This window comes from Spodoptera frugiperda, chromosome 9, assembly GCF_023101765.2.
Source record: "Spodoptera frugiperda isolate SF20-4 chromosome 9, AGI-APGP_CSIRO_Sfru_2.0, whole genome shotgun sequence".
Taxonomy (NCBI): domain Eukaryota; kingdom Metazoa; phylum Arthropoda; class Insecta; order Lepidoptera; family Noctuidae; genus Spodoptera; species Spodoptera frugiperda.
The window spans coordinates 518,190-530,625 of NC_064220.1; the positions used below are offsets into that span (position 1 = coordinate 518,190).

A 12,436-nucleotide genomic window follows, 5' to 3' on the forward strand; every position below is an offset into this window, starting at 1 on the left:
AATTATAACGTGTGATTTTTTAATGGAAAGATATGTAATAAGCGACTTAAAATTTACAGTTACAACTACCGATGTAACTAGGTTTATATTTACTTCATAAGTCATGGGCGCATAGAGTGGGGATCTAGATGCCTACTTTACTTAATGACCTCAAGGAACACGGCGCCACAAGAGTCAAATGCAGCCGTCCACTGCACTGCACAGAGTCTAAGGATGATACAAATAGGTCTTCTAAAGGAAGTGCCAAAACCATTGGGGTTCCAGGTTTGGTTTACTAAGAGGCCCCAATGCCTCGTTGAGGCGCAGATGGTGGCAACTGGGAAGGTTTTAGTGGGGAAAAATCCCTAGTTTATTTAAGTTTTCCTCTGCTCATTTGCCCCCCTATTACATATAAAATATGTACATATATTTTATTTATTAATTTCAAAATCGCCAACTATAAGACCTATCCTTACTGGCATCAGTTCATTCGCTTCAATTCTATCGGCGATTCGAGTGCCGCGGTAATTGCATTGCGAAGCCTGCAACACTGCTTACCTACCGACTTCGTTATACTAAATGTCTTCCACACCTTCCTCTGATTATCCTATCCATAAATCTAGGAATTTAAGTAGCTTTTATCTAGTTTATTTCAGTCATTTTTATCGATAGAAAGGTTTTGTTTGAAGCGCCTGATGTTTTTTTATTAGCAATTACATATGATAGCAATAGCATTTCAACATGTTTTGACAAAAATAATAATACTACACAGATTTAACTGGAAATAATATATCATCTGTAGTTAATTTAAACATTAAAAAAGTTTTCGAAGATTTTCCTAAAATACTTACTCACAAACAGATTATTGTGCGCCTAATATTTTAATGTTAGCAATGTTTCAAAATTATCAACGTGAAAATATTATATAGATTAATATTTTAAAACATTTCATTTACTTTATCTTCATATATTACACAGTTCAAAATTTATAAAATACTATTTATTCTAATTCTAATCACAAGAATAGACTAGGTACACAAAACATTACTTTAAAGAAACAGAATCCTTAAAAACAAACGAAAATAACATACCAAAAAAGACAAAAAACATACAAAAATGAAAAAAAAAGAACTACAAACTCAAAATTAAACTCCAAAAAAGCCAGGTCCCACCGAGATTTGAACTCGGATCGTTGGATTCAGAGTCCAAAGTGCTAACCATTACACCATGGGACCGCTGACAGCAGTGTCGAAAAACGTGATCACTAACTATGCAAGACGTAGTACGCATGACAATACCGATGTCTCTTTCCTTTCTATGAGTCTGTCTCGTTCCCACTACGCTACGCGTGTTGAATGTGTGCTATCAATAGAACGAATGTACACACGACTACAAATCAAGGTACCCATATCCAGTATAAACTGACCTTTGAATATGCGGAAAGACCATACGAAGCGAGGTCATAATAAACTGGATCATATAGTTCTACTAGAATCAAATGCTTGTTTATTTAGAACTCAAATATTGAGAGTTCATTAATATCTTTATTATTAAAAGAAATATATAATAATACGTAGATAGGTATAAAGAGCAATTTGAATACATACATTAATCTGATTAAAAAATTCAGAACAACACGCAAACAGTATTAATACTCAAGAAGTCGGCAGAAGAGGAAGGAGGAGAGCTATAAATTAACAATTAGTAGGGGGCAATGAGCACCGTTTTTCCTGCGGGTCGCGGGACCCGATGCTCATTTTCACCGGGTCAAACTCGAGAAGGAGAGACCTCCCCAAACTCTTATTAAAGTAATAAGTAGGTTGGTAGATATGAAGAGCAATTTCAATTACTGTCCTATTGTCGTACATAAATTAATTTCAAGCAAATACGTATTTGCTTGTTTGTCTAAACTAAAGCATGATTTTTAATCACAGTCAAGATAGACAATACATTTTTTTTTAAATTGTATTTTAGCCATATAAAATTATATGAAAAAAAATTATCAAGATTTTTTTTTATTCTTTACATTCTAGCTAGAATAGCGGCCAAATACTTTAATCTATACTAATATTATAAAGCTGAAGAGTTTGTTTGATTGTTTGTTTGTTTGAACGCGCTAATCTCCGGAACTGCTGGTCCGATTTGAATAATTATTTTTGTGTTGGATAGTCCATTTATCGAGAAAGGCTATAGGCTATAAAACATCACGCTATGACCAATAGGAGCCAAGCCGAGCAGGTGTAGCCGCACGGAAGTAGCTAGTTTTTTATATTCAGCATAGCAGACAAATACTTTAATTACAACTAAAAATTTAAAAACGAAACACCCCATTATTTTAAAACAGTGCTTTAGCTCTCATTAACTTAGCCGTTACACGTTCTAGAACAATTTGTAGTCTAGAATGCACCTATGGACCTAATGTAAGGCGATTAGCAGGATTGCTTTCAGCAGAGACTGAACTTTAATTCTATTACAGATTTTTATTCCAGCTTTCAAAGCACTTAGCTGGTAATCACGTGGATTCCTTTTACTTTAAAACTTCTATAGAATCTTAATTCCGTATTGCTCTTTTGAAAGTGAGTGAGTATTACTTTCGTTATTGTATGAAAAGTTTGTAAGAAAATACTGCCTCGTTGGTCGACGGGTCGTAAGTGTGACTGCTGCAGAAGGGAGCTCGTTTTCGATTCCCCGAATCGGTCGGACATAGTCACAAAACTTTATCTGTTCTGTAGGTATATCTGTTCTGTAGTAATACTGGGCTTTTTTCGGTTTTTCGAAAATTTCTCATTAGTAGCACAGAGTCTGGAATTGTGCCCAGTACATGGCAATAGACTCACCCCCTATTACATTGGACTCATAACACAAATGGTAGAAAGTAGGTATATATTGTACAGCGGCATTACGAGCCGTACCTAATGTGCATATCTCAACCGATCATCAAAGATGGCTAAAATAGTATACAAGTTAGTTAACTTGCGTAGATCATACTTTTATAGTTTATAAATCCATGTATCCTATACCTCATGAGGGTGACATTATCAATTGTGATAAAACCCTCCATAATTAAAATAAAGATCAAACAAATAAATTGATTTCGAATTGAAATGATATTGTTCATTTTGAAATTCGTATATGCAATAATAATGCTATTGTACATAGGTACGTCTACATCCATACTTACTTACTTACACAAACTAATATGCGCCACACATTTCTTACCCTCCCAACCTCTGACCATCAAAGCGAACAAAATTGCAAATTCCCAATACACTACCCCGTTCCAGCACCCGCTCCCAATGCAAGCAACAAACGAATTGCAATTAATCACCATACAACTCGGTACTCGCTTTGTCGTTCAATTTAACCACAAATTGATTGCAACCGATTGCCATTAATTTCACCCATTAATGGTCATTTTGTCACACCGTAGTGTAATAACCGTGCCTTCTTAATCCCCGAGGGTGGGTTTAAATTGTTGTTTATGGATAAGTCTTGTGTTTGGAGTGATTAATTATTGTTGGGATGATTTGAAGATTTTGGTAAATAATGCTTGCATTGTGTTTTGCTGTGTGAATGAGGTTATTGGAGGTCAAATTAGCGTCATCACTTTTTTTTGAGGGGGCAAAATTATACAATGATTTCTCCCGCCTTGGATGAAGCGAGAGGGAATGTCAGACTCTTACTGACTAAAAACCACCTCATTCCTAATCCTGTTCTTCAAGCCGGAGCCCCGGTAGGTAGCGCAGCTCCGGGTCGACATCTATTGGACCCCATCTGTGATGGTCAGATTCTCTTCTACCCTAAAATGCCGATAACGCACTAGTACGTGTGCTGCCCATAGTTAATAGGTGGCGTGGATAGCAACCCGTGTTGCTCGTTTACTGGCCTATCCAATAAATATATGCTAAAACTTGTTAGTTTTTTTACATTTCTACCCTAAATTAAGAAATTGACTGAACATTTTTGTTTTACTCGTGGTCTATCCCACTGCACAGCAATAGGCCTCCCTATCCTTGTTAATTTTTTAACATTTATAAAAAGTACGAAAGCGTCTCTTCGGCAAACTGTACCGATACGGTGTAACAGTCGGTGCTAGTAGTTGGATCAGTCCAATTTTAGAGAGAAATTCTAATCTATTATAGTTTAAGGACTTGTCCAATTTAGGAGCTCTACAAAGAACAGCTATTTCACTCCATGCTGCATTTAAATCTGTTCGATTTGATTGGTTTAAATGCTGCATGATTTGCAACTAGGTGTAAGATTAAACAATATATAGGTTTATTATTATACAAAGTAGTTCTCATGTAAAAAGTGAGTAAGAAAGTTACGAAAAAAATAACACAGATGTGCAGAAATATGTCTAAAGCGAAACAAGGTCCGCTAGTACACTATAAACAAACATAAAGTTAATAAATAAAAGACGCAAATACATAGGTACATACTTAGCATACCTAGGAATAGTCTACAACACACAGACTTCAATATTCTATACAGCAGCTGAAGGTACATTTGTCTCAGAAGAAGTCAAAGTCAAAATTATTTATTTCAAATACTTTTCAACGTAAAGCAGATATTACAATATAACAAAAACAAAACGTCTGTTTGTCAGTCCTCGAGTGAAGCTATTTGCTCGTAGCTCGAAGCTCTAAGGAATCCAGAAAATCCTATCAAGCAGACACCACTCAATTCTCAATTTTCATCATAACTTCGCTTCACCATAATGGCGGGACCCTGGGGTAGAAATTTTATATCATTTGCAACCGAAAAGTTTGAATGCTTCGCGTCCAAAACCGTAAGTCCCTTATTATAGGGACGGAGTTTCAGTTCTTTGAAACAAACAAGCCATTTTACAGGTTACGTGGAAAAGTACCAAGTAGCTTATAATCATCATGGGAGTGAGAAGCCACTACTGAAAGTCTCATTGAGGGGTTTGCAGTAATCTCTAAGACTCGTGAACAGGTAGGCTATTCTGTAACTGCCATTCGAAACTTTCGAAATAAGCTCATTTGTGGTCCGCCATGTCCAGCTCGAACTAACTTCGAATGTTTCGAATTGACATTTACAGAAGCCTAGAGGATTGGAGATCGCAATTAAATTTAAATGAGTCAGGTTTATTAGAGAACGCTGCTCTCGGTCTCTTTAAGTTATGGAATGGACGCATTGTCGTGTGATAAACGATACTGATAACATTAGTTATACAGATGTCTTAGTATTCAAATAAATAAATTAAAATACCTAGTACGTACCCTTACAAACCGTGACATTCTATTTACTCTTGTTAAAAAAATGTTATTTGACCTTCTGCTTCCACCTGTTTTGCGCAGAAGCCCAAAGATAATCAATTTTTGTCGTAAAAGTTTTAATAGTTCTAAGTTAATATTCTTTCGGCCATTGTTGTCGCGAAGGAATGCATAATGTGACGCTCGGAAAAGTTAATCTGTCATCTACAGCCTCTTCATTTCGTATGAATGGCTTAAGTATGAAAATAAGAGTATAAACTCTCTTTTAGAGCTACAAAAAAGGATTTTCATCGCACCAACGTCGACTTCCAAGAATTACACCTTAGTTGGCCAATGAAGTATCAGCTTCAATGAAATTGCAGACCGATTGTGACGGACTATACCTAGCGGGTTACCGGGGCTCCGGCTCGAAAAGCAGGAGTAGGAACAGGGTGGTTTTTAATCAATAAGAATCTGACACTTCCTTTCGCTTCACTCAAGGCGGTAGATGTCATTGGATGATTGTACCCTCTCAAAAAAAAGCTTCAATAGCAGAGACAAGCAAAGCATTTCTTATTTCCAGTATACAACTTAGAAAAGTTAGATTAATGTGATTATGTAGACACATACTCTTTTTCAGTTACAAATATACCATTTATCTAAACCAACTTTAAAAACACCAACAAAACTTCGTCTAAAGAATTCAACATTTAATTTTACTTAAGTGAACTTAAGCACTAGAAAACCAGCGGCCATTTTAAACTCTTCAACCAAAACCGTTACATTTAAATAACACAAGAACAAAAGGTCTTATGTAAGCTGCTTAGACAAAGGAAAATAAACTTTCAGCGATGCTGGACCGCTATTTGCGAATGCTAATAAAAACCACTCTCTTTTTAGACAGTTTTCGAATTTAAATAAAGGAGAATTTACGCCTCTACATTAATCTGTATTCGCGTTTAAGTCTTACGATTAGTCTCCTTGCGACGTTGTGGAAAAATCGCAGATTTTGTAATAAAAGTAGCGTCTCAATTTTGTCAATGGATTATTTTGATTCGCGTTTTGTAGTATAATACATAATACTGTATAAACATTAACCAATCGTCCTTAGAAGCGCACACCATTGGTGATTCCCGTCACTATAAATTATCTAGGTTAGTTTGTGCTATTCTAACACTGATATCACGGGATTTTGTCAAGACTGGTATCGGGGAAATGCAGTGGCATCTTCAGCGAGGATCATACAAATACTAGAGAGCAATGAGCATACATTGGCATACTCGTATGATGACAAAACAGATGGATACCAACCTATTAAGAGTTTTAGCCAGTATACTAAGCACGTTCTCAGATTCGATGAGACTTTTTGATATTACAAAAGAATCCATTTTTCGACCCAGGATTTTAGCCCATGAGCTTGTACTAGACAACAATTCCTAAGACGTTAAGATGAAATCTAATACCCCCAACACCGTCCGTTGCACACTTCTCTCCCACTAACTCATGCTATTAATCTTTTCGCCACAACGTAAAAAGTCCTAAATAAGTGCTTTCACTAAGTGGATTTGGCAGAAGCCGAGACTATCCGCACTGAATCACTTTGCGCTGGAACGAAGCGGCTTGAACTGGTTATATCCAGTTATTAAGTGCCCAAATTACACAGTTCAAACAGCTGGTGAATATTCGTTGATTTATAGAAGTTTCTAGAGCTATCGACGTATGTTTTGGTCGGTTCGTTCGAGAGTTTTGCTAGCTGCAAAATGGCGGTTTTATTGGCAATGTTCAGAATATTCGCCAAACCAATGAAATATGTATTTTAATTTGTGAGAGAATCAATTAGTTAAATTGGACGGTAATAATTTTGGGGATATTGATATTTCTGTCAGCGATTTCGCGACTTAAGTTATTGTTGAAAATAATGGAAGTTTTAACCAATGTATTGTTAAAAACGGCGACCGTTTTCCTTTACCATTCGATCGAATTTGAAGCAATAGTTTGAATTATTGAGTTGTGTCATTGAGGAGCCAAAAGCTAGGAAACCTTGTTTTAATTCTCTACAGCTCGTGACTGTCTACTGCTGGGCTATGAGACTCATCTGTATGAGATAGATTAACTGTAAAATCCACGCTTGTTTAAACAGAATTGTATCAGAGAACGCTGCTGCCTGATCTGTGTTAAGTATATACTCCCTGACTCGGCTCTAAATAACACCCGCGGGAAGACTAGACTATGGTGACAAAAATATTAATTTTTCCCACCCTGTACCATTTTAAATATTAAAGGCTAAAGATTTTAAATGCAAACACTAGGAGACCGGTGCGAGTGGATCATTTGCGTAATACCTACCGATTATACACGGTCGCCTGGTCGTCTTTGCAGTTTGACACGATTCCGCTATGCCCTGCTCTTTGACCGACACAGAACTATGAACTAGGTTCGGAACACACTATTATTATCCTCTATTAATACGGCATTGTTTACTTCAGACATTTAGAGAGAGAAAAGATTTGATTGATTTTTTGTTTGCAGTGAATATACTCCAAAACTGCTGCACCAATTTCAAAATTATTTTAATTTAGAAAAGCTTAATTTTTCATGGAGTAACATAGACTTCTTTTAATTTCTATTTGGCTACAGGATCAAGACTAACACAATAGAAAACTTCTTATAATATAGTTGATGACATAAAGTAAAATGTGTCTCCTTGTTTTACCCTTATTTATCTATTTTAGATTGTCAGACTCTTATTGACTAAAAACCACTCCGATGTCTCCATTCGTCCCGCATGTGGGCTCATACTGGAACCACATTCTGTCTTAACCTCCAACCTCTGTTACTGTTTTCATATCTAACTGCTTACTATAATATATTCAAAATCAAATCAAATCACTTTAATGCATCCATAGTATACAGTGTAGTCTACAATTTTATACAGTAATATGTTCCAACTATGGGCCCTATATTTATTTTTGGCGACTACAACTTTCACCAAAAGCACCCTCAATCTCTTCATGCACCGAATAAACTCCAATATTCCAATTTACCTCCACGTGTATCATTGGCCTTAATTGTCGAGGCTTCAGACTGGCTTAGACCTCAGTGCCTCGCTCGCTAGCCATTCATAAAGCCTAGATTAATATTCTGTTCTGAACCCATCTTAGAGGATTATGTTGCAATCTTCTTATAGCATAAAGATCGGTCAAGTACTGAGTAGTTACCGGGATGATAAAAAGAAGTATGCTCTAATAAGTTCTTTGGGATTTAAAGGATTATGGATTTTTATGGTATAAGCCGGTAAACGAGAGATCGAAACGAGAAACGACGGATCACCTGATTGTGATCAATCGCCGCCGCCCATGGACACCCGAAACACCCGAATCACTCACACAACGCAAGTTGTTTCTCGTCAGTTTTCTGTAAGGCCGTGGTACCACTCCAGTCGAGTCGGCCCATTCGTGCTGAAGTATGGCTCTCCCACACTTACCATGGTTGAATAAGTAAGCTTGGATGCGTCATGGATAGTACTCTAGCTCTATTTTCTGTGTTTTATCATCTGTAATATCGTAAAACTCGTCACACAACAGTTTGTTTCCCTAATAAAATAACAAAAAAGAAATGCATTGTCTGAACCCTTTGTAAATCTATTCAAGGTTAAATAATTCCGCATTATAATAATTATAGGCACTTTTGAATCGTAATAATATTAATATAATATTAATTTTGCGTCAATCTATATTTCAATGAATTTAGGTGCTCATACTCATGTAATAAATAAACAGTCATATTTTTAAGTATACACACCAAAAATGAAATTTACTGCCTAGTATATTTAACGATCAAATTACACTAAAGCACACATCGCAACATAGAGGTCGGGGTAGCCCAGCCAAAATTCCGTTCATACATTTTGCAATGCAGTTCATAATTTTCAATGAAGACAAAATATAACTTGAGCTGTTCGTGTATTAAATTATGTTACAAAAGTGGGCATATAAATTGTGTGGGCTGGCACTAGCATGACCGGGGCTATGCCAAATATCCATTAAATTGCCTGGATAACACGATAGCTGAAGTAAGCTTCATAAATAGCTTTCAGAGTCTTTGGAAGATTTTCTATGCAAGACTGGTTACTGATTAAGTGTTAGTACATAGTTGTTAATGGGATTGCTGATCATGTAATGACTGTTCGGTAAGGTTTACTAATGTTTTAGGGTTTTATAATTCCTAAATGCTTGGAAAAATTAATCTTGCCAAGCCTCAAGTAAATCGAGACGCCTTGTCCGGCAGTCGCACTTGCAACCACTCGACCAACGAGGCAGTCAACTATCAATAAACGTTATATTAAACATTTTATTATACAAAACCTATTCGTTGACATTTTCTACTTAAACCTTAAACAACTTAATATCAAAAAAAATCTAAAACTAAAAACTGGTTCCTATACAAAGTGAAGCGTAAACACTATTTATCAGAGAACAAATGGATACAAATTGTTGGTACGCTGCATGGCCTGAAAGCCAGAATGACTAAAGGCTATAAGAAGTGTAGGTCGGGCGGCTATGGCCGATATCAAATATTTGTCGGCCATCCGACCAGCCGACGTGCCTGTATAGAACGTACCATGAGTTTAGCATGGATTTTTATTTTAAAATGTTTAAAAAATAAAATTTAGACTTTAGAACTTTAGACTTTTTAAGATAGACTGCCTCGTTGGTCGAGTGGTCGCAAGTGCGACTGCCGAACAAGGGGTCTCGGGTACGATTCCCGGGTCGGGCAAAGTATTACTGGGCTTTTTTCGGATTTTCGAAAATTTCTCGGTAGTAGCACGGAGTCTGGAATTGTGTTCAGGATATGGCAATAGGCTCACCTCCTATTACATGGGACTTTAACACAAAATGGTGAAAAGTGTGTGTACATTGTATAGCGGCATTACATGCCGTAATGTGCACCTCTGCCTACCCCTTCGGGGATAAAAGGCGTGAAGTTGTGTGTGTGTTTTATATTGTATCATAATATTCTCTTTATTCTAACAATACATTTTAAAGGAAAAAATAACAATGTAAGAGAACATTTGTAAAAAAACAGCAATGTGTTAGAGAACAAAATTTACATTTAATACCTACGTCCTACGTGCACGGTTGGCTGGGCAACTGGCTGCTGTGCAACGTGCATTGGGTTCGATTCCCGCACGGAGTAACTTTAAGTGATCCACAAATTATTGTTTCGTGTCTGGGTATCATATGCATGTGAACTTGTATGTTTGTAAACGCACCTATAGGTACCACACAGGAGAAAACCATGGTGTGGGGCAGTTTTAAAAATAAATATATAAAAAAACGTGTTGTCGCCAATTGGACATGGACCAAAAATAATATTTAAAAGATAAATTTTGAAAAGAAAAAGGATTATCTAGAACAAGGATTAGGGATTAAGACGAAACTTTCCTAAGGATCCTAAAATAACTCAATCCAAACTGGTATTAAAGATTAGCATGGTCTAAGAGAAACAATAGCTTAAACATTAACATTTGATATTTAAATACAGATTACAGGACAAAAATTGATCTATTTAAATCTTTTTTTCACATCACACCAACAACCTGTAAGTGGCCACTGCTGACCAAAGGCCTCTTCTCACACAGAGAAGGTTTGAACATAAATCACCACGCTTGTTACGTTACGTACGTTATTTAATTATATTTTAGTTTGCAGTTTGTACAATTTTCTAAATATTTATTTTATGTTTTATATCAACAAATGTATAAAGAGGACTTAATGCTAACCGAAAAATATAACAGTTTGTTACCCCGAAAAAAAAAGAGTAATGCGATCATTCCCCACGCATCGTACCGTCCTCACAAAAGGCAAAAGTTGATGATCACATCAGCATTCAGACTGCATTCGTCCAAATATTTAATTTGTCCGTACGTCCACACAAAACCAACATTGATGGCATTCCGTATTCAGAAAATGTAAAACAAGCGGTACGGTGTAAATGTTACAGCGGTGCTCGGCAGCGTGGAGCGAGGTACGCCACTGAATTTCACTTATTCACTCTTTTCATAAAGGCCAGTATATTTCCGAAAATGCTGTACAGCAATATAAAATGATGCTGCAGTTTCTCGTCGATCGCCATCATCTCTTGGTACTTTAGTGCTCATCAAAGAAGTGCTTACTGTGTGTTTATTGACTTGTATTTAGGAACAATTTTAGTTTAATTTTATGATAACTTTAATGAGACATACTAAATTAATGTATACGTTATTGGCTTATTCACGTAACGGTTTAACTCGTGTCGCACAATTGGACGATCAATATTTGATAGCGGCAGTGATTAGACAAACAGGCCTCTTCTAGATTTGTGACGTAGTCCCTATAAGGTCATTTGGCTGCTGTCTCTTCTTTGGTGCCTGATCCCAATTTTAGGATATACATGGATACATTGATGAAGTATTAAAAGACAGTGACCGAAAATGATACAAGTACAATTAAAGACAGATAACATAATCCGATTGGAGATTACCGATTCAAATCAATTCGCTTTGTCTCGCGATTGTCAATTTACTGGAGGAAAATTAATCGACCAATCGATGATTTCATAGAATTGCTTGCAAATTGCAATCATTAATGTTTGTCCTGCGTATCTAAAACCGTCCTTTAGATTAAATACTAGCATTGGCTGCAGCAGTAATGAATTATATCTTGCCAAAAATTGTAACATACTAGCATGAATCGTTCACGAGTCACCAGACTGCCTCGATGGCCGAGTGGTTGCAAGTACCACTGCAGAAGTATTACTGGGCTTTCTTCAGTTTTTCAAGTGGTAGCACGAAGTCTGGAAATGTGCCCGGTATATGGCAATAGGCTCACCACAATATAAATTGTGAAAAGCCTTCGGGGAATAAATGCGTGACGATATGTATGTATGTACTAGCATGAACCCTTTATATATCAACTCATACCATTTTTGTAAGAGAAAATGTACACTTAGCAGAGCGTACTTTTCATAATAGCCGTCCATTTGGTGACATCGCGCCACCCTGAGCCTGAGCAAGCAAAGCAAACATGTTTTATTAAAAAACCTCTCAACATCTAAAACTACCTTTTAGTCGACAATTTCGAGAATCATAGCAAAGACGGAATTCGAAATAAAAGCTCGACAAAAACAAAATATGACTTTTAGCAAACTGCACTTTTTAAAATTCCCTCTGCGTTAACTATTGAATTTTTTATCAGCTG

The 12,436-nt window shown here is 36.5% G+C and overlaps 1 non-coding gene across 1 annotated transcript; it reads right to left on the reverse strand.

Annotated features, from left to right (window-relative positions):
- Positions 1-1,142: 1,142 nt before the first annotated feature.
- Positions 1,143-1,214, reverse strand: Trnaq-cug (transfer RNA glutamine (anticodon CUG)). The gene has a single exon. It is a non-coding gene; the product is annotated as a tRNA-Gln (tRNA).
- Positions 1,215-12,436: the final 11,222 nt, after the last annotated feature.